The sequence below is a fragment of the Microcaecilia unicolor genome, chromosome 1 (genome assembly GCF_901765095.1).
Source record: "Microcaecilia unicolor chromosome 1, aMicUni1.1, whole genome shotgun sequence".
NCBI classification, from domain to species: Eukaryota; Metazoa; Chordata; class Amphibia; order Gymnophiona; family Siphonopidae; genus Microcaecilia; species Microcaecilia unicolor.
Genome location: NC_044031.1, coordinates 137,091,700 through 137,118,780, shown reverse-complemented (window position 1 = coordinate 137,118,780; position 27,081 = coordinate 137,091,700). Strand labels below are relative to the sequence as shown.

General features: G+C 45.6%; 1 protein-coding gene across 6 annotated transcripts in view; it reads right to left on the bottom strand.

Moving 5' to 3' along the window:
- DYNC1I1 (dynein cytoplasmic 1 intermediate chain 1) overlaps positions 1–27,081 on the bottom strand; it is a 548,409-nt gene that overhangs the window by 224,351 nt on the left and 296,977 nt on the right. The gene's annotated exons all lie outside the window — the stretch shown is intronic.

Sequence of the window (27,081 nt, the reverse complement as noted above, 5' to 3'; positions counted from 1 at the left end):
TTGGAGCCATGGACAGACTTACTGTACTGATTTGTTTGCCTTTATGTTCCATATCTTCTATGGGGATAATTTTATAACAGGATGTCTAAGAAAATTTCAACAAAAGCGTCTATCTCTTGCTTATTTTATAACAGCCTCAAACATGAGATATCGCAAAGCAATTGTTCTGTAATGTAAGGTCATAGGAAGGGAATTCCAGAGAAGTGGCACTGTGCAGATGAAAGTTCCACACTGTCACATCCCTCGCATGCTCGACACTCCTCCCGACTAGGTCATCCCGCAGTATCATCTGAAAGGGACAAGGATCAGTCTTAGGAAAGGTCGGTTGCGGTTTCCTATTTTCTGGCAGCCATCATCCTGGTTGGAGCAATGGTCGTGGCCATCTTGAGTAGCTCAAGGGGATCAGCCATCTTGGATACAGCATCTCCTAGGAAGCCATCTTAAGGTAACAAGATCAGGAAGGAAGCCCATATTTGGGCACGGAGCGGCTCCTCTGATGGGAGCAGCCATCTTGTGACAGCTGCACATGCTTGAGCCTAATGCCTGCACTACTTAAAGCCCTGCCACCAGTCCTTCTTTGCTTTGGCTTCTATTCGGTTCCCTGAGTAGTGGCAGTGCTTCTGATGCTTCTGCTGATTATTACCTGCCCTGACTTCTGCTGGTTCCTGACAACTCTTTGCTCGCTGCCTGCCCCGACGTCTGCTGGTTCCTGACTACTCTGTACCTGCTGCTTGTCAGGACTTCTGCTGGTCCCTGACTATTCTCTGCTTACAGCCTTCCAGGATCTCTGCTGGTTCCCATCTCCGCACTACCTGTAGCCCGACCCGGCCTCCTGGACTTTGTCATTCGTAGTCAGTCCGTCAACCCCTGTGGTTCCTGAAGCCCTGTTGGCTGCCCGCACCTGGAGGCTCAACCCCTGGGGAATGGCGGTCGCCACAGGTGAAGACTTGGAGTTGCTCGGCTGTCCCTTGGAGGGCTGGTGTCTACCGTCACTTCTGCCCTCCAGCTGGACCTAAGGGCTCACAGGATCTCCAGACAAGACAGTAAGCCGAAGCCATGAGCTCGCCGAAGCAGCCCGAGATGTTGGACTTAGCGCAGGTTTTGCAGCAGCAACAAGAACAGTTAATAGCCTGTCGGGGGCGTTCCGGGATGTTTGTTCCCAGCTAGCTACGTTCCAGGCGCAATGGCATCCCGCCCCCACGGCTGCCAGGCCTGTGGAATCTTTTGCTGGACCCCGGTTCCCGGAGCCATCTCGGTTTGATGGCACCCCCTGCTAATTGCAGGGGGTTCTTGAACCAGTGTACTATGTACTTTCATATGCAACCCGGGGCATTTTCCTCGGATAGGGTGAAGGTTGCATATATTATTTCTTTGCTTACAGGTCCTGCCCTGGCTTGGGCGTCACCTCTCTGCGAACAGCGGGATCCTCTCCTCTCCGATCTAGGAGAGTTCCTTCACCAGTTTCGGCTGGTATTCGATGTTCCGGGAAGGCCCTCCTCAGCCGCGGCCCAGATCCAGCAGGGAGATGGACCTGTAGGGACATATGTTGTCTGGTTTCGAACTCTAGCCACCGAGGTCCGCTGGAATCAGGAGGCCCTCTCTGCCATTTTTTGGCAGGGGCTACAGGGGCGGATTAAAGATGAACTGGCAGGGCGGGAGCTGCCTGCCTCACTGGAAGCCTTGATCGCCCTGTGCCTTCGCGTGGATACTCGTCTTCAGGAGAGGGCACGGGAGCGGGCCGCGCAGCGGACGCCTCCCAGGCCTGCCTTGCGGGCCAGACGAATTCCATCGCCTAAGGCGGCAACTGGTACTCGGGCCGGGTCCCCCGAAGAACCCATGATGATCGGACGGCAACGCCTTACTGAGGCGGAGAGAGCCCGCCGGCGACGCAATAAGCTATGTCTGTATTGCGGCGAGGCCGGACACTTTATTCAAGCCTGCTCCATTCGGCCGGGAAACGCCAGTCCCAAGACCCAGTGAGGGGAATGGTCTTGGGTCACTCCTCGCCCCTCCCTGAGAAGTTGATCACCGTTCCAGTCATCCTGCGATGGCAGGAGTTTGTGGTGCACACCAGGGCCCTGCTGGACTCCGGAGCAGGGGGAAACTTTATTAGTGTCGAACTCCTAGAACAATTGGGACAACCCATGGGCCCGTGTCGACCTGCTCTACAGGTAACATCCATCCAAGGAACAACCCTACCACAGCCCATTACTCAGATCACTCCACCGGTAGGAATGCAGGTGGGAGACTGTCACCAGGAGGAGATTCAGCTTCTGATTCTACCCAGATCCATTCATCCACTCGTCCTAGGACTTCCCTGGCTACGCCTCCACTCCCCCAGCATCGACTGGGTTCACGGGAAGATCCGCAGCTGGGGTTGTCACTGTGCCAACACCTGTCTGAGGGATGCGGAACCTCCCCGTCCAGTTCTTACAACCATGCCAGGGGTTCTGCATCCACGTAAGGCCTCGTTACCTGAAGAGTACCAGGACTTCGCCGACGTGTTCAACCCGGTGGAAGCAGACACTTTACCTCCTCACCGGCCGTTTGATTGCACCATCAACTTGCTTCCCGACAAGATGCCTCCCAGGGGCAGACTGTACACACTCTCCCGGGAGGAGTCTAAGACCATGAGAGCCTACATTCGGGAGAACCTACAGAAAGGATTCATCCGACCATCTTCGTCCCCTGCTGGGGCCGGATTCTTTTTCGTGGGCAAGAAGGATGGGTCCCTGAGGCCATGTATTGACTACCGAGGCCTGAATGCTACCACAGTCAAGAATCGGTATCCCTTGCCACTGATTCCTGAACTCTGTGACAGACTCCAGGGAGCCAAGATTTTTACAAAATTGGATCTGCGGGGGGCCTACAATTTGATCCGCATCCGCCAGGGGGACGAGTGGAAGACCGCATTCAACACTCATGAGGGGCACTTCGAGTATCTTGTAATGACTTTCGGACTGTGTAATGCCCCTGCGATCTTCCAGGACTTTATCAACTTCGTACTGCAGGATCTGTTATACTATTCTGTGATAGTCTATTTAGACGACATCCTGATCTTCTCTTCCTTACCCCAAGAGCACATAGCCCATGTTCGCACGGTGCTCCAACGTTTAAGGCAACACCGGCTGTTTGCTAAATTGAGCAAATGCGCCTTCCACCAGCAAATGATTCCCTTCCTCGGCTATATCATTTCTCCGGCGTGACTCCAGATGGACCCCGACAAGTTGCAGGCTATTCGGGACTGGCCCGTACCTCAGGGGCTCAAGGCGCTGCAGTGGTTGCTGGGGTTTGCAAATTATTATCGGCAGTTTATCCTGCACTACTCTCAGGTCACTGCCCCCTTGACCGCGCTCACCAGGAAAGGCGCCGATGTCCAAAATTGGTCACCTGAAGCGTATGAGGCCTTCTCCACCTTGAAGGAAGCATTTGTCTCCGCTCCTATTCTCCACAGCCCGGATCCCAGTAAACCATTCTTCGTGGAAGTGGATGCATCCTCGTTGGGGGCCGGTGCGGTCCTATCTCAAGTCTCTCCCACCGGTAAGCGACTCCCTTGCTTCTTCTTCTCCAAGAAGTTCACTCCCGCGGAGCAGAACTACACAGTGGGGGACCGAGAACTCCTGGCCTTAAAACTCGCCCTCCAGGAATGGAGATACTTGCTGGAGGGTGCGGAACACATGTTTACCGTGATCACCAATCACAAGAACTTGACGGTAGGGAGACCATGGGGGAAGCTACAGCCACTGCTGGTGCCCGAACACCCATGGGAGGAACTCTCTATGGATTTTATCACAGATCTTCCCCGCTCCCAAGGACATACTGTGATCTGGGTGGTGGTAGACCACTTTTCGCGAATGGCGCATTTCATTTCCCTGAAGGCTCTACCCTCAGCCGCCACATTGGCATCTCAATTCATTCAGCACATCTTCCGACTCCATGGACTACCAGCCCGGATTATCAGTGACCGAGGGTCACAATTCACCTCTAGGTTCTGGAGGGCAATGTGTTCTGCTCTGGGGGTCACTACCCATTTTTCTTCTGCCTACCATCCCCAGACCAATGGGATGGTGGAACGGATCAACCAGACCCTCAAAGCCTTCCTACGAGTTTTCACCAATGATCGGCAGGACAATTGGTCTCCACTCCTCCCCTGAGCAGAATTCACCTACAATAATAGTCTGCACTCGGCCTCTAAGATGTCACCCTTCTTTGTGGTGTATGGCCGGCACCCACGACTTCCTCCACCACTTCCCACGGACCAGACCATTCCTCAGCTGCAACAGACCCTTTCCAATATGCGAGAGACTTGGAGGAGGGTCCAAGAACAGTTACAGCAGGCGGCCGTCAGGTACAAGCATTTTGCTGACCAGTAACGACGAACCGCACTGGTGTTCCAACCCGGTCAGAAGGTCTGGTTGAACACCAAATATTTAAGACTTCGGCTGCCGTCTCAAAAGTTTCCCCCCGATTCATCGGGCCATTTGCTGTGCAGTCTTGGATAGGCGCGGTCACTTATCGCCTATGTCTGCCCCGGACTCTCCGCATACATAATGCCTTCCATGTGTCCCTCTTGAAACCATTCTTGAGGTCCCAATGGCATCCACAGGAGAAGAGAAAGAACATCTCCAAGTCTGAAGCCGATCCCGAGTATGAAGTGGAGGAGATCTTGGACTCTAAGGTTCAGCGAGGGAGACTATTTTACCTACTCTCCTGGAAACACTACGGACCTAAGGACAACACCTGGGAACCAGCTAGCAATATACATGCTACAGAGCTAGTCCAGGAATTCCACTCCTGGTACCCCTCGAAACCAGGACCCGGACGAAGAGGGGGGCTTCTGGGGAGGGTACTGTCACGTCCCTCACCTGCTCGACGCTCCTCCCGACTAGGTCATCCCGCAGTATCATCTGAAAGGGACAAGGATCAGTCTTAGGAAAGGTCAGTTGCGGTTTCCTATTTTCTGGCAGCCATCATCCTGGTTGGAGCAATGGTCGTGGCCATCTTGAGTAGCTCAAGGGGATCAGCCATCTTGGATACAGCATCTCCTAGGAAGCCATCTTAAGGTAACAAGATCAGGAAGGAAGCCCATATTTGGGCACGGGGCGGCTCCTCTGATGGGGGCAGCCATCTTGTGACAGCTGCACATGCTTGAGCCTAATGCCTGCACTACTTAAAGTCCTGCCACCAGTCCTTCTTTGCTTCGGCTTCTATTCGGTTCCCTGAGTAGTGGCAGTGCTTCTGATGCTTCTGCTGATTATTACCTGCCCTGACTTCTGCTGGTTCCTGACAACTCTTTGCTCGCTGCCTGCTCCGACGTCTGCTGGGTCCTGACTACTCTGTACCTGCTGCTTGTCAGGACTTCTGCTGGTTCCTGACTATTCTCTGCTTACAGCCTGCCGGGATCTCTGCTGGTTCCTATCTCCGCACTACCTGTAGCCCGACCCGGCCTCCTGGACTTTTCTGTCATTCGTGGTCAGTCCGTCAACCCCTGCGGTTCCTGAAGCCCTGTTGGCCACCCGCACCTGGGGGCTCAACCCCTGGGGAACGGCGGTCGCCGCAGGTGAAGACTTGGGGTTGCTCGGCTGTCCCTTGGAGGGCTGGTGTCTACCGTCACTTCTGCCCTCCAGCTGGACCTAAGGGCTCACAGGATCTCCAGACAAGACACATGACAAGTTGACTCAAGATGGGCTTGACGTGGAGGATGTATATGTAGATCACTATCATGTAAAGAACGGAGGGTTGGACGAGGCGCCATATATAGAATCGGGCCCTAAAGGGCTTCCTTCTGTATCCAAAAGCAAACAAAACCGGCAGATTTTGCAGAAAGAATCATGAGAGAAGCATGAGAATCACGACAAGCCTCTCTTCCAACACCCTAATTCCTGCTCCGACCTGGTTAGACGAGGTGTGTATAGAATTATTATAGAGGAGAGAGAGAAGGGTTGGTCAGAATACAAAATTTTGTGTGTTAAGGTTAAGATTTTAAAGTGAATGTAGAAATATATTGGGAGTCAATGATGTAATTTAAGTAACGGAGTGACAGGATCCCGGCATCTAATAGCGCATAAGGTTCTAACTGCTAAATTCTGAAATGTTTGTAGGCATTTTATAAGTTATAAAGGGAGTCTAGAACAAGTAATATTGAAGTAGTCCATACATGAAGCGGTTGGAGCATAAAGAAGAGTTTTTTTGGGATGGCTGATCTAAGTATAGGTGGACACAGTAATTGTCTCACTACACAAGAATATTTCTTAACCAAAGCAGAAATTTCTGTTTTAAAAACAAGATGCCGATCAGTGATAATCACTAGGTAAAAGGGAGAGACCTTAAGTATGGGGCTAGCGAAGGAGCAACAAAGCCATTTTTAAATCAACATTTTTTTGCAGATTCAAAATTAGGTGATTTTCAGATAACAAAGAGGTTACCAAATTCAGACAGGGTTTCAATCTATTTAAATTAGGATTCAATGGATCAAGAGAATCAAGGAAAAGAATGTAATCTCCATAGTAAAATGTTTAATTCCGTGTTCTTGGACAAGAAAATCTAGGGGGTTAAGAAAAATATTGGACAAAAGGGGTGCCAATACTAATCCCTGTGGAATGCCACAGGGAAGAGAATATTGTGCTGAAATAGAACTGCACATGAAACTGTAAGCATTCTTTCTTAAAGAGAAGAATTAAACCACTGTAATACAATTCTTTCAATACCTATAAATTTTAGACAAGAGAAGAAGATGGTATGATCCACCAAATGACAAGCAGCAAATAGGTCCAAAGAGACTGCCAGAACTATCTCACTTTTTTCAAAAGCCATATGAATGATGTTTAACAAAGCTGACAGAATAGTTTCAGTACTGAGGTGAGGCCTACAGCCTGATTGAAAAGGATGCAGGGCATTAATGGGCCCTTTTACAAAGCGGTGGCAAGCCCAACGCCGGTTTACCACAAGCTACCACCGGCCCAATGTGGGCACTGGCGGTAATTCCAGCCCTAGTATTGTAAAAGTTTAGTTACTTTTTCATGACTCTCCTGGTTCCTGTGTGTGACCTGGAGAGACCTTGAAGTGAGCAGTGTGCACCCAGGCTCCTGAACCCCAAGATTCACTCAAGGAGTCCACCTCCTGAGTGTGAACCCACTTTGGGTGAGAGGAGCGGTTACACAATCTTTTTCATTTTTAGATTTTATTTGTTGGGTTTCTTCTGGAACAGTAAGCTAAATGCACGTACGGTCTATTCCATTCTCCAGCACTTGGAATGCCTGCAAAGGAATATTTTCTATTATTTACTATGGGAAAATGGGTAAATAGCATGCACAGAAAGTGCAGCAAAGAAAAGCTAAATACTGCCAAGTGCTTATTTTCTAATATCAAGTAAAGGCGCTGCAGAAAGGATTGTTTTGAACAAGTATGAAAGCACAAGTCTTTACACTAATTGAAAATGATTGTTTTAATATGATGGTATTCAATGATAAAATGCCGGTCAGGTCTAAGTTAAGGCTATCGATTGTTCTGGCTATAACTGATTTATTTAGAACAGTTTATTCAAAGCAACAGATTAAAACTCTTCTCATGATTAGTATTAACTGATATAAACTATATTTATAGAGGTGGCCAAGTGACTGAGTGTTCTGCATTCTACCCCCCCCCCCCCCCCTTGCCGCCCAGGCTTCTTGGGCTGGGAATGCTGGAGAAGCAGCGTTCACAGCCATAGAGAATTATAGTTATTTCACTATGGGGACACCATGTAGCCAGATTTATCATCCAAGATTGCAGGGTTCCAGCAGGAGCATTGGTGCACGGTCCCTGATGGAGGATGTCACTAAAGCCATTGAAGTAAAATAATGAGGAGGTGCTGGAAAGAAGGAGAAAGAAAAATCCTTGTGCAGTTGGAAGTGAAGGCTTATGGTACTACATCCCGGATCTGGTTCTGACTGAGATGGAAGCACAAAAGTGTAGTAGAAAATTACTGGATCAAAAGAAAAATCTTTGCATACAGCATTTGACAGTCAAAGATAAATATACTCAACTATTTTTTTTATTATTTAAATAACTAGTGAAATTAAACTGTCACTGAGATAAAATTCTATCAATATTTTATCAAAATAATTGTAGTGATGTTTATTATCCATTAAAGTGCTATACATCTGGTATAAATACTTAGACCAACACATATTCTTTAGCTGCTGTGGAATCTGGGGGTCTTTCACTAAAGCTTAGCTCGAGTTATCTGCAGCAGGGCCCATAGGAAGAAAATGGGCCCTGCTGCAGATAACTCGAGCTAAGCTTTAGTAAAAGACCCCCAGATGTGTTAAGAAAAAATTGACTATAATTGAATGCTGGACTTCAATGCTTTCTTTTTGTTAGCACATCTACCACAGGCACTGCCAGCAAACCTGTAGTAAATTTGATCCAGAAACTATCGCCTATCAAGTGTTAAGATACCTTGACCACAGTAATGTAATAATTGAAGAAAGCCTAGGGTCAGTCACTGAGGATTTGCAGCAGCAGGGATGTGAAGGTAAAGCCAGAAATCCCGTATCACCTAGCAGTAGGAAGGGGAAACAAGAGACTTACACATGTTTTATTACCTTTAAACAGGGTTGTATTAAATGAGATATAATGGTTATGCTGTATTCAATTTTGAGTGAATTTCAGAAAAGCTGACTATAAATTGGATACATTTTATGACTAGTTTCAATTTTTTTGTTGTTTCTCCTGAAAGATATCCAAAACATTAAGAGCTAGAAACACGAAATTTGAACAGATACTACTGGTTTTCTAACTTAAACAACTGGATTAATCATATCTTGATCATACTTCTACCATACACCATACCCATACCCAGGGCTTGACATTGTTTTTCCCAGAGCCTAACATATACATACCCGAAAACATTAGAACTCCACACATGCCCTTTACACTGACATAGCTACATGCCTCTTCCTACACACACTCCAATGCCCCATAACGGCCATTCACATATTTATCTTATTCACACAAAGTCCATTGGAAACAAGATACTGGGCATGATGGACCTTTGGAGGTGCATAATAGAATGGGGCTGGCCATCTATATGGCCTGCCCTGTAAAGCGGCATACCCGACCACATTATCGAAACAAGATGGCCAACCATCTTTTGTTTTGATAATACGGTCGGGGCCGGCCGAATCTCAACATTTGGGCCGGCGTTACAGATGGCCGCCATTGGTTTCCAGCGATAATGGAAACTAATGGCGGCCATCTCAAACCCGGCCAAATCCAATGCATTTGGTCGTGGGAGGAGCCAGCATTTGTAGTGCACTGGTCCCCCTCACATGCCAGGACACCAACCAGGCACCCTAGGGGGCACTGCAGTGGATTTCATAAATTGCTCCCAGGTGCATAGCTCCCTTACCTTGTGTGTTGAGCCCCTCAACCCCCCCCCCCAAAAAAAAAACTCACTCCCCACAACTGTGCACCACTACCATAGCCCTTACAGGTGAAGGGGGGGTACCTAGATGTGGGTACAGTGGGTTTGTGGTGGGTTTTGGGGGGCTCCCATTTACCACCACAAGTGTAACAGGTAGGGGGGGATGGGCCTGGGTCCATCTGCCTGAAGTGCACTGCAGTACCCGCTAAAAACAGCTCCAGGGACCTGCATAGTGCTGTGATGGAGCTGGGTATCATATTTGAGGCTGGCATAGAGGCTGGCAGAAATATGTTTAAATGTTTTTTTTTGGGGGGGGGGTGGGAGGGGGTTGGTGACCACTGGGGGAGTAAGGGGAGGTGATCCCCGATTCCCTCCGGTGGTCATCTGGTCAGTTGGGGCACTTTTTTGAGGCTTGGTCCTAAAAATAAATGGACCAAGTAAAGCTGGCCAAGTGCTTGTAAGAGCCGGCCTTCTTTTTTCCATTATCGGCCGAAGCCGGCCATCTCTTCAGCTTGGAAAAGAGATGGATGAGGGGAGATATGATTGAGGCCTACAAATTCCTGAGTAGTGTAGAACGAGTAGAAGTAAATTGATTTTTTACTCGTTCCAAAAGTACAAAGACTAGGGGATGCTTGAGACAGTTACATGGAAATACTTTTAAAACAAATAGGAATAAATATTTTTTCACTCAATGAATAGTTAAGCTCTGGAACTCTTTGCCGGAGAATGTGGTAATAGCAGTTAGTGTATCTGGGTTTAAAAAAGATTTGGATTAATTCCTGGAGGAAAAGTCCATAGTCTGCTATTGAGACAGACATGGGAAGCAACTGCTTGCCCTGGGATTTGTAGTATGGAGTGTTACCACGATTTGGGTTTCTGCCAGGTACTTGTGCCCTAGCTTGGCCACTATTTGGAAAACTGGATACTGGGCTTGATGGACCATTGGTCTGACCCAGTAAGGCTACTCTTATGTTCTTTGCTTGATTTATCACCTAGGGAAGTATGATCATATTTCCTCTTATGTTATGCAGCTTCACTGATTACCTGTGTTGCCAGCATGAGCTTTGAGATCACTGTTCCCTCCACAAGAAGAAAACCTGTTTCAAGGTAAATGCTGTTCTAGAACAAGGGATCATGACACGAAACTCCAAGCAATACTGAGGAGCAGCATCAGGAAACATTTCTTCCTAAAGAGGGTTGCCGAGGCACTGAACTCTATCCTAGGGTGACTTGTGGCAGTTAAAATGGTATTGTATTGTAAACCATTTCGATTTGCATGCATGAGAAGCAGTATAGCAAACCTAATAAATGATGATAAATGATAATGAAGTTTAAGAGGGTACTGGGCAGGGGTGTGCTGGTAAAATTTTAACAACAGGCTCTCTATCCGGGCATAGCCGGCCCTGAAATTTGGGGGGGGGGGGGGGATACATGCCTCTCTCTCCCCTCCCTTGTGCGGGCACGCTAGACATACTTTGCTGAGCCTCACCAGCCAATAAATGGACTGCCACCATTCTCTGCTGCTTGTTTCTGGCTCTGAGCAGCATGATGGAACCTTCTTGCGCTTGCATGAAAAGTCCCAGCCTGATGCTCAGAGTCAGAAACAAGGAGCAGAGAGCAGCAGCAGTCTATTTACTTGGCTGGTGGGGCCAGCATCACTGCCAGCAAAGTAAAAGAGAATTCAGGAGGGGCCCCAAGCCCACATTTTGGGAGTCAGTTGTTAAAGTAGCCATGGGGAGGCCTACTTTAACAACCAGCTCCCAAAATTCTTAAAAACTTAACAAACGGCTCTCGCGAGCCCGTGAGAGCCCGCTCCAGCACACCACTGGTACTGGGCAAGCACAGAGGACCTTTAGTTACTGAGCCTGGACAAAACAAAAAGCAAGACACTAGTAGCACATACTTAACTGGTTATAGCACAATGCTCGTTGAATCAACATGGGGTATCCTCCAGCTTCCACTAGGCATTGGGACAACTGGCTACCCTCTTATCCTGGACATAAGGTGCCTCTCTCCAAAAGCACAGCTAGTCAGGGAAGGTTGCAACAGTCAGCAGTCACATAAAAATGATGGGCCGACAGAGCTTCTGATGACAGGACTGACTTCTGGTGGCAAAATAATTGCCTTTATGTAGTTGCCTTCTCTGCCTATCGGGAAGCCTACCCTGTCCCATTCATATGGTTGGGTCTGTCTAACTGGCTAGAATCTGCTAACAACTGTGTCTGTCTGGTAGGCTTCATGTTTAGCCATGTGCTAATTAACAGAAATTCAGGCATTCACATAGCTGGGTCTGTCTGGTGGGCTGTGCAAAGTACCCAGGAGTCTGGCTGTTTGAGCAGTGGCCACGTTGAAGAATTTTGTGCTCAGGCCTGGGAGAGATGGGTCTATCTACTAGGATGGTGGAGGACAAAAGAGGAAGTTACCCTCTGTGGCAGAGTGCTAGGATGGTTTCTTAGCAGTGAAGAAGAATAACTGGGAAGAGTGGTTGAACTTTTGCTGCCATCATCTACTGTGTTATATACAATTAACCAACTGAATTCAAAAGAGAACCCAAGTTTTTTCCCATAGTTCATGGATGGTTTACTTTAACTTTAAGTGATGCCAGACTAAGAAGCGTGCCTACCATGGCTGTCAAACATCAGTACAGAGGTTGCACGGTTCACTGAGATACTCCTATCGCTCTCGTCATTTTTTTGCTACAGTACATGAACACTAGATGAAAGCTACAGAAAAGTTCCATGAAAAATTCTACAATCCAAGGAAATACAAAGCCGCTGTAATTAGATTGTATTTCTGGACATAAAAAGGGGAACAAGCTATTTAATCTGACAATTAGTGACTGAGACCTATTCAGTCCTGATGCACTGAAAAGTTTTCATGCATATTTGTCAGTATATCATAGTATGAAGTTTCACTGACTGTACAAAGCCCACACTGAGCCCAGCACAGGAAGTAAAATAATTATGTAAAATATATGCCAAATGAACAGCATATTGAAATAATCTAAAGCAAAAGAAACAGTTGCATGATCTAAAAAAACAGTGCTTAAAATGGTGGCCTGAGAAAGAAAATTGCCCTGCATTACAAATCATTTATAGCAGAATGGTTTGAATATAATACTGCAATTTGTGTGTTCAATGTGATTTTATAACATTATTCCAAATACTGTGCCTATCTAATTTATGCAAATACAGACAATAAGCTCTCGAGGAAAGCTACTACCAAAAGCCTTGAAAATGATGTACGACCACCTAAACTTCCGGAAATCACTAAAAACCAACCTGTTTAAAAAGGCATACCCTAGCGATCCAACTTAAATGCCTAATCTCTGCAACACAACCAAACTAAAGCACGTAATGGACATAACACAACTCTTCCGTTCTCCGATTCCCTAATGTAGCTGTGCCACATGAACTTGATCTTACCACAACATCACCCTGTATTTGTTCACACCAGAGCCTGCAAAGGCCTCTCCGGTACTATATAAGCCACATTGAGCCTACAAATAGGTGGGAAAATGTGGGATACAAATGTAACAAATAAATGAATAATCATACAATACTTTGGGCTCACACCCTGAAAACAGAAAGCCTACATAAGAATGAAGCTCACTTTTTAAACATCTATAGTCACCATTTCATATTAGTGAATTCCATGAAAAAGGTGGTAAATAAATTCTAATAACTAATAAATAAATATTAATGTAAGGATCTTTTCAGGACCCTCACTAGACCAGTATACTCTCAGTTTCAGAACCGTACCAACGTACCCCTCCCCCTTTTACAAAGCAGCGCAGCAATGCTGATGCAGCCCATTCATTTTGAATGGGCTGTGTCTGCATTACCACACCAGAAGCCGCTAGCGTGGCTTTGTAAAAGAGGGTCTTAGTGTAGAGAACAGGTACATACCCGTCTGCTAGAGCAATCCTATAACTGCAGTGGTTTTGTCTGCCTATATATAAGCTAAAGAACCCTAGTGCATGTGGTGGATTTGTGGACAGAAGCAATACGAGGTCAATTCTATGAAAGGCGTTTAAAAGCGGGTTTAACAGTCAAATTTGGCTGCGTCAAACACCAGAGTATCTTTGGCCTCAATGCCAGTTACTGGAAACGAACCGTGGTCTGAGTATTGGCCCCAGTAACTGTTGAGAATGTAAATATGAGAAAATTTTAAAAAACTGATTTCTTTGAATAAATTCCCATGATGTAATTCTTGACCAAAACTAATACAGTACTGTGTTCTGGCTTAACATATCTCCCATTTATCAAGAGATACGCCACCTGATATTCAAAATTATGTAACTGGCCAGTAACGACACCTGGCCGGTTAAATGGTACTTAACTGGCTATCTGCCAATATTCAGCGGGAGATAGCTGGTTGTATCACACCATATAGCCAACTGTCAATTTTCAGTGTGTTGCCAGCTAAGTTTGGCAGCCAAATCTGTCTGATTCAATAACAGGTCTATCTTTGGCCGCTATGAACTTAGTGCTGAATATTGACTTGGCCAGGGCACCCCTACATAATAACCTGGACAAAATAGCCCAGATAAAATAGCTTTGTAACAAAATAGCCCTTGACAAAAGAGCCCATAGTCTTTCACAAAAATAAGAAGTATAGCAAAAACTCTGTTTCCCTCCCAATGGGGATCCAGCTTCTCTGCTCCCCCTCTATCCCTAATTCCCAACATAGTCCAGCATGTCTCTCTCTTCCTCCTGCCTACCCTCCATAGTCCAGTATCTTTCTCACCCTTCCCCCAAACCAATCCTCCAATGTCCTTGTGGTCCACTGGCAGCGTCAACAAGCTGCTTCGGCTGACCCCAGAGGCGTTCTCTCTTTTGTGTCCTGCCTATGTGGGTATAGGAAGTTGCATCCGATGAGGTATGACACAACATAGGGAATGCTTCCAAGGCCGGCCGAAGCAGTTTCTTTTCTTTATTGATGCTGCTGGTGGCCCACAGTAACATTGGAGGATTGCCGGGGGGGGGGGGGGGGGAGTGATACTGGACCGTGAGAGAGATACCGGACCGTGCAGGTGTCAGGGACTGATTTGCAGGGGAGGGGATATTGACAGAAGATTGCTCCAACTTGAACAACACTGGATTCACCAATTGAAATCAGTTGAACCTGTTAGTCTCAATGTTAAGATCGAGTGGACAGCCTTTTTTTAAGAATGAAAGGACTTTGTCAGATTTTGAGTACAAGATCTTGCATTTTCTTTTGGATGCCAGTTGCGCCAATATGCTTTTTGGTTGGATGGGGTCAGTAATGGGGTTTCTGTATACATTTGTTACCCTTCTGTGCATGTGCCGGTGTCCTTTTATAAGCGGACGCCATTTTATTGTTCTTTTAGCGGCAACATCACACTGCCGCTGGAACTGAGGAATTGTTTGTTCTAGCTCCCTGGCTGTCATACTTTGTTATTCTCTGTATTTTATGAGCTCCTCTGGTTTGCATCTTTATGACATTTCTGTCTTTTTTTCAGTTGGACTGGAAGCTTTTCTGAAAGAGATATGGCAGTATTTAATTCCTTGAGGAAGCCAAGCGATGAAACGGGTCCCCATTGGGATGATGTTTCTACTGCCTGGCACTGCCCACAAAGCTAAGTTCAACTTTTTTGTCTCAACAATAATATGTCATATTATTTGCACAGTGAAAGATGTTTTTGCACCAATAAAAATTATATTTTGGTGTGGTTGGGGTTTTTTTTTATGACCAATGATAGAAACTAGCACTGTGACTTAGATGCTGGTATTCGATATTATAACAGCACAAAAGTTGTCATGAGAATCTGAGGTCTTTTCCCACCATTCCCATATAGTGACTATTTACAGAGAATATATTCCTCACTGGGTTTGACATTATTGAGCGAGTCTCCAGCGAGTAACGTGGAGGGGGATAATCGAATGGGGGCGCCCATCTCTAAGGACGGCCCCGTAAAGGGGCGTGGCAACCCGTATTATCGAAACAAGATGGACGTCCATCTTTTGTTTCAATAATACAGTCAGGGATGCCCAAATCATGAAATTTAGGTCGACCTTAGAAATGGTCGTCCCAAGTTTTTGGCGATAATGGAAACCAAGGACGCCCATCTCAGAAATGACCAAATCCAAGCCATTTGGTCGTGGGAGGAGCCAGCATTCGTAGTGCACTGGTTGCACTAACTGAATGGAAAAAGCCCTTCCCTTACTGCTGCTATGTCCAAAATGTGGATGTTTCTGTAAGAAGGATACCCATGCCTTTGCTATGTTTCCAACACCCTCTTTATTTATTTATTTAGATTTTGGATCACAAGTAGCAGCAGTGGGATTTGAACCAGCCACCGCTAGATTGCAAGACCAGTGCTCTAACCACTAGGCCACTCTGTACTACTTGCTTGAAATTTGGTCATCTCTGTGGGGGGGGGGGGGGGGGGGAGGGGCAGTTGAGGACGTCCAAAATGTTTGACAGAAGGACGTCCACACCTTCGGTATGCCTCCGCTGACATACACATACCTCCCCCCCTCCCGGGATGGCCACATTTAAAGGGAGTGGAGTGGCATAGAGTAGTGGCCTAGTGGTTAGAGCACGGGTCTTGTAATGCAGAGGTGGCCAGTTCAAGCCCACTGCTACTAATTGTGATCCAAATAAATAAATAAATAAAGAGGGTGTCAGAAGCATAGCAAAGGCATGGATGTTTTTCTCATAGAAACATCCACATTTTGGACATCATCAACTGCCGTTACAGGGAAGGACGTTCTCAACCACCGTCGCAGGGACGGAGGCACAGCGAAGGACATACTCTAAAAAAAAAAAAAAGACAAAAGTTTTTGAAGTTGTTTTGTTCAGGGTGGGAGGTGGTTAATGACCACTGGGGAAGTCAGGGGAGGTCATCCCCGATTCCCTACGGTGGTCATCTGGTCAGTTCAGGCACCTTGTTTGATGCTTGGTTGTGAAAAAAATGGACGAAGAAAAGTCGTCCAAATGCTCCTGAGGGACACCCTTCTTTTCTCCATTATTGTTAACCACGCCCATCTGTTAACCACGCCCTCATCCCACCTTCGGTACATTGCCAACACGCCCCCTTGAACTTTGGTCATCTCCGCGATGGAAAGCAGTTGAGGATGCCCAAAATCGGCTTTCGATTATGCTGATTTGGGTGACCTTAGGAGAAGGACGCCCATCTCCCAATTTGTGTCGGAAGATGGGCACCCTTCTCCTTCGAAAATAAGCAGGATAGTAACATAGTAGATGGCAACAGAAAAAGACCTGCACGGTCCATCCAGTCTGCCCAACAAGATAAACTCATATGTGCTACTTTTTGTGTATACCTTACCTTGATTTGTATCTGCCATTTTCAGGGCACAGACCATAGAAGTCTGCCCAGCACTAGCCCTGCCTCCCAACCACCATCCCCGCCTCCCACCACCGGCTCTGCCACCCAATCTCCGTTAAGCTTCTGAGGATCCATTCCTTCTGAACAGGATTCCTTTATGTTTATCCCACGCATTTTTGAATTCCGTTTTCCTCTCCATCACCTCCCGCGGGAGGGCAATCCAAGTATCCACCACTCTCTCCATGAAAAAATACTTCCTGACATTTTTCTTGAGTCTGCCCCCCTTCAATCTCATTTCATGTCCTCTAGTTCTACCGCCTTCCCATCTACGGAAAAGGTTCGTTTGCGGATTAATACCTTTCAAATATTTGAATGTCTGTATTATATCACCCCTGTTTCTCTTTTCCTCCAGGGTATACATGTTCAGGTCAACAAGTCTCTCCTCATATGTCTTGTAACACAAATCCCATACCATTCTCATAGCTTTTCTTTGCACCGCTTCAATTCTTTTTACATCCTTAGCAAAACTGAACACAATACTCTAGGTGGGGCCTCACCAACTAGCTAGTGATATATACACGGACTAACATTGTTACTTTGGTACTTTTTAAATGTATGCTGGACAATTCTTATGCTTCATTCAAGTTGTTGTGTCTTGTATTTTACAAAACATGTGACAATAGCAAAAGGATGTGGTAATATATTGTTTTTGCCTTTTTTTCATTACATTTCTGGATGTTTACAGAAAAAAATGTAACTTAAATGGGTACACAGTAACTAATGTTATGAGGTAAAATGCATGGGTTCCCTTTTTTCCTGTCCATTTTGTATCTATATACAGTGATGCAAATAATCTGGAAGAAGTTGGTTGCAATGTGGAATTTCAGTATCACTGACATTCAGTGCTTCCAGGCCCAATGTGCAAAGGGTTGTGGGGCTCCTTGTAACAGCTTCCCATTCAGACACCCTCCTAGCATTTTTCCTTCCCATTCCCAGCTCCCCCAGGCAGCATCATTCAAAATCGAAGGCCTCCCTGCCTCCACTGCATGCAGATCTCACTCATAAATATTCATTGTGGATGTCCTGAAAACCTGACTGGCTGGGGTGCCTCCAGGACTAGGTTTGGGAACCACTGTCCTATACTATATATTCACACACAAATACACACATACAGAAAGAGTGCATTTAAAGGTTTATACGGTAAAAATAATAGTGTGGCAAATTAGTATATTTTATTGGCCGAGTCTCTATCTAATGCCGTAAGTGTTTTTAAACATTTATCATCTGGACCATCTGTAAATAGATGATTCCGCAAAGGCATCCCTAGGACCCTCTTGAGATTTTGTCACTGATTGTGGTTTTGGCAAACCTTCTATAGAACTATAATTTTCTTTCATGAAATATAGCATTTGACTGTTTTTGTATTAGTGAGGCTAAAGTTTTCAAAGCACTGCCAAGATAGGGGATAGTTTTAAAAGCCTGTTAGGCGCATAAGGCAGAGGTTCAAGCACAGAAATGGCTTCTTCTAAATGTGAAACTTATGTCAGGATGAATTTCACCTTCCAAGATTTATGTGTTTTACCATAATAAAGGACATTGCTGTACAGGATCCTCCTTTGTTTGTTTGGTCATTCCCACCGTTTTTTTGTTTCTTAGTTCTTTAAAAATTGCCCAGACTTTATACATTTAAAGATTTCATACCAAGCCTGTATGTGCATTTATTACCTGAACTGAGTGGAGTCAACCCTGGGGGAAGGCACTGGGGAGGGGTCAGATTTTATTTGCATATGTTATAAAATATATTCTTATGAGCATAAAATGAGTTGGGAAATGTGTGTGCACTAAATAGCAGGAGACAATGAATCTGTGTACTTTGGAGGGGGGGGGGGGGTAATTTTTGAAGGAAAGTATGTTAATACTTTTCCTTTGAAAACTGATGCTATTTATTTATATATTTGCTACACAAGTTAGGGGAATTGTTATGTAGAAGAAGCCCAGAAACTGCCCCTTTATATTTAAAATGAGGAAAATTCAGGAGTCCCTGCGCCTAAGTGTCAGTGTGCCTGGAGGTTATGTCATGGAGGATGGGTCTACATGTCCATTATTGGGTAGTGTGTGTATAACTGGTATATTTTGGAGTGAACTATCCTATATATAGTGGGGCTGGTAGAGTAGTAAGAAGAAATGTCAGAGAGTTGGAGGTCTCTGCACTAGAAGTGTACAGGAGGGACTGCAGGAATGATCAACAGGAAGCTGTCTTTGTTCATGGCTGGCTAGGCCTTGTATAGCTATAGAACCTGCCCGAGGCCAGCTTGGCCTAACCAACAGAGGATAACTGAAGAAAGAGAAACCTAAGGGAAAGTTTGAAGAATCAGTGTAACTTTTGACTATTCCTTGGGACTAAAACAATGCATCCCATTTAAACTCCTAGTCTGAATACGAGAGACCAAGCCCTGGAGATGTTTTCATAGACTTTTTTTTTTAACAATTTTGTATTATTGTGAGGAGCATAATTTCCCCTAATTTCTATCTCCCCAAAGGAGAAAATTCTGAGAAGCAGTTTGGGAACTGAAAGTTCAGGTGCATTAAGACTAAACATACTTGTCTGAAGAAGCTGAGAAAGGTTTAGTGATTTTTGGAAAGTGTGCCTGTCTGTATCTATCAGGAGACTTGACAGGAATCTGGGGCATCTAACCTGGGGCCTGTGGAGAATGAAGAAGGGATGTATACTCAGGACCCCCCCCCCCCCCCCCGAAGAAGAGTCAAACAGAGCACAAAGAGGAGGGACCTGCCCTGTACTGTGACAGTGAAGGAGTAGGCTAATGGTTAGTGCAGTGGGCTTTGATCCTGGTGACCTGGGTTCAATTCCCACTACAGCTCCTTATGACATGGGGCAAGCTACTTAACCCTCCATTACCTCAGGTACAAAAATATAGATTGTGAGCCCTCCATGGACAGAGAAAGTACCTGCATAGAAGGCTCCTTTTACTAAATGGCAGTAAAACCACTGCAAGCTTACTGCTCGCTACACAGGAAGTACCCGTTGGGCTACCGCAGCAGCCTGGCGGTACTTCCCACCCCTAGCATGCCGTCATTTCTGGCACTACAAAAAATGTATTTATTTTTGTAGCACTGGAGTGTACACGGCGGTAATCAGGCAGTGCTGTGTGCTGCCCAGTTACCGTCGGGTTAACGCGGGAGCCCTTACCGCCACCTCAATGGGTGGCGGTAAGGACTCCTCCCCGAAATGGCCATGAGCATTTCCTGCAGGAAGGCAGAAAAAGTAAAAGGGGGCTTTAGCACAAATGTAAAACACAAGCCAACGCCAGCACCAGCCCCCTTTTGCCACAGCTTGGTAAATGGGGCCCATAATGTGTGCAGTGCTGCATATGTCTAGTACATACAAATTAGTAGTAGTAGACAATAAAAAAAGAACTAGAGTCACCAGATGATTCAGAGAGGTGTTTATAACTTTTCATTTGAAGTACCTGCTGTTGTTTGTACTGCCTAGTTTGAACTTAAATTTTTTTGTCTAGCCTAGGGGTTGGCACACCAGTACAGCCTCCTCCCCCCCGTGAATTCCAGGTATAAAATTATCCTTGAAAGTTTCAATAGCCCTAAATTGTGACTTTCTTATTAAACGCCAATTGGTATGTCACGACTTGATAGTCAACATAATATGAAAAAGAGGATTTGGAGTATCTAAGGCTTTTGGCTGTAGTTACAATAAAATAAAATAAGTTATTTAATGGTCTGAATGAATCTATCTAAACTAGGCTGAAGGAGTTGAATAAATGCTGTGTGGGTTTCATCCCACGAGTGCAAAAAACAGGGTGATGGGAAATAACAAAAGTCAAGATTTTGTAACACAGATGAAAACAAACAAGGGGGCTGATATTCAGCAGGGCATATCTGGGTAGAAGCAGCTCCTACCTGGATGTCCTGCTGACTGGATCCATACTTGGATGTTCTGGACAATGTTGTTTAAAGTACAAGGTCAATTAAAAGTAAAGATAAATGCACATTTTGTTACTTAAGTAAAAGTAAAAGATACAATGAAAATCATATAAAAATGTACTCTGGTAAAAGTAAAAAAGTAAGTGTCTAATATAATATTTTTGAGTAAAAAGTACTGTGACTACAAAATGTGTGTTTGATTATTAAATTTGAAATACCGCTAATGGCAGTTGTATCACAGAAGTGGACACAGTAAATTAACACCAATTAAAATGTCCAAATGACAGCCAACGACAAAGCTCAGAGTCAATTGCAGCCAGAACAAGATTATTACATGTGACCACAGAAGAAAACATCATAAAATACTTAGTTACATAACTTCAGCATTTGTTTTAAAAGGCTAAAACCAGATTTTGGCCCAGTGATGCAGGACTTATGAACATCACTGTATGTTGTGCTGGTTCAGTAAGAAAAGGTTGAAACCTCCCAAATTGCCTAAAGATACAGAAACATGTTTTGACAAAAGCTGAAACTTGTTTTGAAAAAAATAATTGATTGTCTATCTGGACACCTAGATGCTTATTAAAAGTGTCTACCAAAACAATTGCGACCCCTTTAATAGAAGGAGGAAGAGAAGGACTACAGCAAACTTGACCAACCTTTTTTCTACTAGGGGCCACATTTAATGTTTTGTAACATTTGGAGGGCCAAAACATGCACCATCATACTTTGCCACATTTTGACAAATACTGGCAAATTATGACAGTGCATCACCCCCCCACCCAGCCTTCATCCAGTCATAGACCTGTCATGATATTTTTAAGCTTTAAAAGTATAAAAAGAAGAACCGGGAGCAAAGCCGCAATAGTGGAGATCAAAAGTAGGCAGTCTCCAGCAGGGTAAGGAGCCGCAGCGGTTAATGCAAACAACCTCAGGCGGGCTGAAAGGTCCAAGCAGTGAACAGGCAACCTGCTGCCACGTCCCCCTCCTTCACACGGGGAGGACGTGGCAGAGTGAAGGCCCCATAGTCTTATGGAGCTTTGCCTGTCTTCACTGTTGCACCTCATAGTCCACAGGAGGTTGCTGTGTTAATGGCTGTGGCTGACAGCTACAGAAGGCAAATTTTAAGGACTACATGAGGGGAGGGAGACTGGGAGAGTACTGCTAGACACACAGAGTGAGGAATCAAGGACAGATGGCAAGCAACAGGGGTGGAATGACTGGTCTGGGCCCTCGAGCAGTAAAGGTAATTGGGACCCCTGGCCGCAGCTCACCTCACCCCTGGCCAAAAGGTATGCACACACACACATACATCATCCAATGTTGTTTCCAGCACCCCTAACACAGAAACAACCACCATTCACCTTTGTTTCCAGCCTCCCCACACACACACACACTCCATTTGAAATGTGGCGGTGCCAGGCAGAGCAGCAGTAGCGGGCAGAAAAGAGTGGGGTTCTTTCCTGCCCCTGAAGAGGCCATTAGACCACCAGAGCCCTTCAAGGTAGGACCGAGGAGGGCCCACTGAGGCTCGGGAGGCTATAGTGTTTGGGGGGGGGAGGGGAAGAGAGTCTCTGGGACCCTGGGCACTGACCCGTTGCCCTTATGGTAGAGAGACCAGACCGGACTGAAGCAAATTTTAAGGACCGCCTATGGGAGGAAAGCGGGAGGGGAGAAGTCAGAGCCGTGTGAAAAGGAGGAGGGGGAGGAAAATTGAGTAGTTTACCCTTTTTACTTGTAACAGAAGCAGCATGTAATGAGGTAAAAATACTTAAAACTGGCTCAGATAATTCTTCTTTACAAGTAAAAGTGCTCATTCTTGTCTTGTACTCGGTAACATGTAAAAGTAATGAAATGTTTACTTAAGTATTGTAACATGTTATTTTTACTTAGTTGCTATACAACACTGGTTCTGGACAATGCTGCTGAACATATGAATAGACAGTCATTGTGCCATCTAAGCAGTACTGGGATGGAGTTTCCACTTACCTGGAAGCTGATGCTCAAAGCTCCAGTGCAAAGCCAACAGCGCAAAACCCTAAGCGTGACAACAGCACTGAAACCTAGATAACCAATACTCAAAGCAAATTACATTCAAATTTTATATGTGCCCATTAAATTGAAAGCAAGAGGGAGGAATGTGCCTGGCGCATGCACACAAACGTTTTGAGGTAAGTGCAGCTCCTGTGCGCATACCAAAACAAAACCAGGAGTGCAAGCACGCATCAGCATTGTTCTGTGCCTTTAAATATAAGCTTTTCAAAAATTGTTTGGACTTATATTTTTGAAAGGCTCATATTTCAGTGCAGAAAAACATTTTGCCAATGTGTGCTTTCACTTTCGTTTTCTCACTATCAACGCTTAGATGCTGCACGGCAGTGGCATAGCTACGTGGGGCCAGGGGGGGCCAGGACCCCCCATAGATTTGGCCCTGGACCCCCCTGCTGACGATCCGCCCAACCCTCCTTCCGCCGCCAACCTGCCATCACCTGCCTTTGCTGGCGGGGGACCCCAACCCCCGCCAGCCGAGGTCCTCTGCTGCTCGCAAAAGGCTTCCTTCTGTTTCTGACGTCCTGCACGTACAACATGCAGGACATCAGAAACAGAAGGAAGCCTTTTGCGAACAGAAGAGGACCTCAGCTGGCGGGGGTTGGGGTCTCCCGCTAGCAAAGGTAGGCGACGGTGGGTTGGCGGCGGGAGGGGGGGTCGAGAGGGTCGGCAGCGGGGGGGGGGGGGCAAAGTCGGCAATGGCGGGGCGGGGGGTGTTGGCAATGGCGGCAGGGGTATCGGCAGCGCCGGAGGGGGGGGCTAAAATGTGCCCCCTCACCTTGGGCTCTGGATCCACCTCCCGCAGAAGTCTGGCTACGCCCCTGCTGCACGGGCTCCCTTCCACTTCCAAAACAACACATAACCAGCAGCTTAATGTCAGAAATTCAGAAGAAATTCTCTCCTCACAACTTTCAACGTTATTCCCAAGCTGGCGGTAAGTTTTCAGCGTTAAGGCCGGCAATTTTTTTTTCTGCGCTGTTGTCAGCATTGGGAGGGAATGCTGAGTACCCTCATTAATATCCATTTCAATACACTGAGACACAATTTGCGGCCATCTTTGGCACACATGTTGATACCTGCACTAAAGCCCTCTGAACATTCTGTGGACATTAACGTGTGTGCTACTCTGGCACTAATTGCCTTTAACGCTGGCACTGGGTTTTGAGCATCGGCCACCTGGTTAGCAGTGATTTTCAGTCTAAATAACTTCTGGATAAAGAATGGACAGCAAAAAGGATGCCAAACTTTATCTGATCACTTATCTGGATGTTGGTCTAAATATCACCAGTAACTGGATAAGTGCTGGCAGCCAAATTATACCCAGATATTCAGCACTGGCCAGTAACAAAAGGTGTAAAACAACTATGGAGGCCGCTGTTTAAATCAAACACTGATTACCGTAGCAGAATATTATTCACAGATTTCTAGAACTAAAGGAACATTATTTTGTGAATGGCAGGCTGTAAAAAAATGCCTTGTGGAGGAACTGCCTAAGATTTACTGTCCAAAAGAAGCAACATCTTGTTTAAATTTAGCCTTCTGAACTCTTCTATTAATACCGAGAGCTCCTTTTCAAATGAGTAAGCAGACATGCACTGTGCATTGCCAAACGTCAAAGAATATTTACCATTATATAGGGATCAGTGACTGAAATGCTGTCATAATACTGTGTACTTTAAGAAATCATTAGGCTGTCAGGGCGTTTCCTACGCTGAACGCCGATTTCAAATAGCTCAAAGATGTTTATAAATTAAAAAGAAATATTTTCAAAGGTAGCCTCTAGGCTGGTAAGAAATTAGATAAACTGGCTAATAATCAAACTATTTGCCTCATGAATTATGCATGATAAATGATCCAGGTAACTTTCCCTAGGTTTACAGTTACATAAATATGGAAACTAAGGGATCCTGCCTTGGGAACAGTATTCACAGCTTCACCGAAGGTCTGTGGAGAAATTAACTCAGTTGAGGGCTGTATGAGGAAGTATTCTGGAAAGTTCTAGGCAGTATAGAGGTATCAATATAGAACAGAATAGTATCTGTTTCCATAGGCAGGTTTACTCAGGGGAATTTGAAGGCATTGACATAGGTCACAGGAAAGGACTTAGGTCCCTATTTAAAAGGAAGTCTGGTATTCATCCTAAAGTTTTATCTGTACTGGTCACCTATCTCACTGGAGCTATTTATTGATCAGTTCTAAATACAATTCCTGAGACTATAGGCAGAGGCATAGCTAGGTGGGGCACTAGGGGAGCGACTGTTCCCCCAAACTGACTTCTGACGGTGACAGCGCCTATTTTTCAGGCGGTCCATCATGCCTATGCAGTGGTCTCCGCTCCCCCTGGCGTCACAACCTGCCTACGCTTCTGACTATAGGATTGCAACACATGAAAGAGATGGACTTACTTTTTGCTGTAAGTTTCCTGCTGCTGCTGCTGCTTCGAATGCAAGATGGAGTCTCCAGTCTAGTATCGGCAGCCTCCCTTGAATCATGCTCTTATGCAGGGCTGGTGCTAGGGTTTCTAGTGCCCCCATGCAGCCTATTAGTCAGCACCCCCTACCCATCCAGTATCTCATTTCTCTCTTTTCTCCTCCCAACCCCTCCACTCCCCCCCATCTAGCACCTTCTCTCTCCCCTCCCCTCCAAACTCCTCCACTAGCAGACACCTGCCCCCAGTGCTTTTTTTGTAGGAAAAAAGGTACTGGTACTCATTATGGGTAACCTTAGGGGTGGGATCACTATGGCTCCACCCCTATAGTAGCCACACCCCTTTTACCAGCCATGGCGCATATAAACAGGCATAATTGAAACTATTGCACCAGTATAGGAGAAGAAAAATAACTTGTGGTTATTTTTCATTATAAATAATTTCTATAAGCTGTTACAGCTCCAGTATACCAAAAAATGACACTAGCCAAATTAGCACACAGACCATGAATTAGGAGAACAGTCTTGCCAAATCTGAAACACAATATGTTATCAAAATCTCAGAAACTAACAAACAGATCCCTATTCAGACACTTGGCCTCGCAGTCACACATGCAGCACATAGATAGCCCCTCTTCAAATTCTTCAAAAATTAACCTCAAATCCTAAGATTATGCATGCAGCACAATACCAGAAAAACAGAAAGAAAAACATTGCTATACATTGAAAAATAAGACAGCAGATGTAAATTCTCAAATTGGACATATTCCAAACACTAAAATGAAAATAAAATTATTTTTTTCTACCTTTGTTGTCTGGTGACTTTGTTTTTCTGATCATGTTGGTCCCAGTCTCTGATTCTGCTGTTCTTTTAACTCTGTTTCCAGGTCTTCCTTTCCATTTATTTCTTTACTCCTTCCTCCTTTGTTCTTTATTTCTTGCCTTACATCTGTAAGTAAAAGCTGGGTCCTCCATGGACTTGACTGGAGGAGGTATAGAGTGGATCCTGTTTTTGCTCTTGACCCGACCATGCCCCTCCCATGGCCATACCCCCTTTTGGGTTGCATGTAAGAGGATTAGGGCATGAATCTTTTTTGAATCACGTGCAGTCAAATCCGCTCGCAAACCCAAATTATAGCCTCCCCAGCCCAACAGTGACCTTCCCCTGGCTGCCTCCTCCTCGAAGGTAGGATGGAACAAAATTGTATATCTTCCTCTCCTCTCTACACTGGCACCACCGCACCGGCACCCCCTCCCACTCATGGCGCCGGCTTCTCCTTTTACCAGCTGGATGCTTGCCTGATTCCCTAAGGCTCCGCTCCACCTCTGAGACAGTCCTTCCCCAGTGGTTCCGGCTTCCTGTGACACACTTCCTGTTCCTGCAGTTCCGGCATGGCGGCAGAGCCTGGCTGTAACTGACGCACACCTGTGAATATTGCAGGCTGCATCACGTGGCTGGCCTGAGCGGCTATTATGAGTCACTGAGCTAGGGAGGGAGGCAGCTGACTGAGCTGAGCGGATCGAGCAGCAAGCAAGCGGGTAAGTGTTCTCAGCTGCAAATATTGAACTGTGCTGCAGATTAAAGGTTTTATAAGTCAAAATAAAAATATTTTGTTTCATACAGATCTTTCATTGGTTTGGGTTTCTTATTGCTAAATTGCTTTGCTGAACAGGAGACTGGTGAGGGGTGATGATGCTGGATGATGAAGGGAGGAGACAGAGATGGGGAAACATAGGGGCAACATTGGATGGTGGTGGTTTTCTTAAATTTTGTTCTTGTGATGATTTATACTGTACCAAAATTGAAAACTCTTATCTCTATCTGGTAATTAATAAAAGGAGCTCATTGTGAACACTATCCACCCTAACAGGTTGTTTTGTGGCTGTACATGAGGAATTGTGATATTATGATCCCTTGTTTCATATT